The following is a 220-nucleotide window of genomic DNA, read 5'->3' as shown; positions in this document are numbered from 1 at the left end:
ACCCCCCCCAAAAAAAACCCACCAAAAAACCCACCCCACCACACCAAACCAAAAAGCAAACCACCACAGATTTAAACCAAAGTGATTCATTCAAATGCCATCACACACGTTACAGAATAAGAACAGAACAGAAAGAACAGCAACACTGGGAAAATACTTTGAGGTCTGTTTTAAATGTACAGACCAAAGAAATCACCATGTTTCAAGACACCTTTCCCTA

At 40.5% G+C, this 220-nt stretch overlaps 1 protein-coding gene across 1 annotated transcript in view; it reads right to left on the bottom strand.

Annotated features, from left to right (window-relative positions):
- AGO2 (argonaute RISC catalytic component 2) overlaps positions 1-220 on the bottom strand; it is a gene marked incomplete at both ends in the record, with an annotated part of 28,767 nt that overhangs the window by 15,325 nt on the left and 13,222 nt on the right. The gene's annotated exons all lie outside the window — the stretch shown is intronic.

This window comes from Buceros rhinoceros, unplaced genomic scaffold (genome assembly GCF_000710305.1).
Source record: "Buceros rhinoceros silvestris isolate BGI_N320 unplaced genomic scaffold, ASM71030v1 scaffold29708, whole genome shotgun sequence".
In the NCBI taxonomy this organism is placed as follows: Eukaryota; Metazoa; Chordata; class Aves; order Bucerotiformes; family Bucerotidae; genus Buceros; species Buceros rhinoceros.
This window is presented reverse-complemented; position numbering and strand designations above follow the sequence as displayed.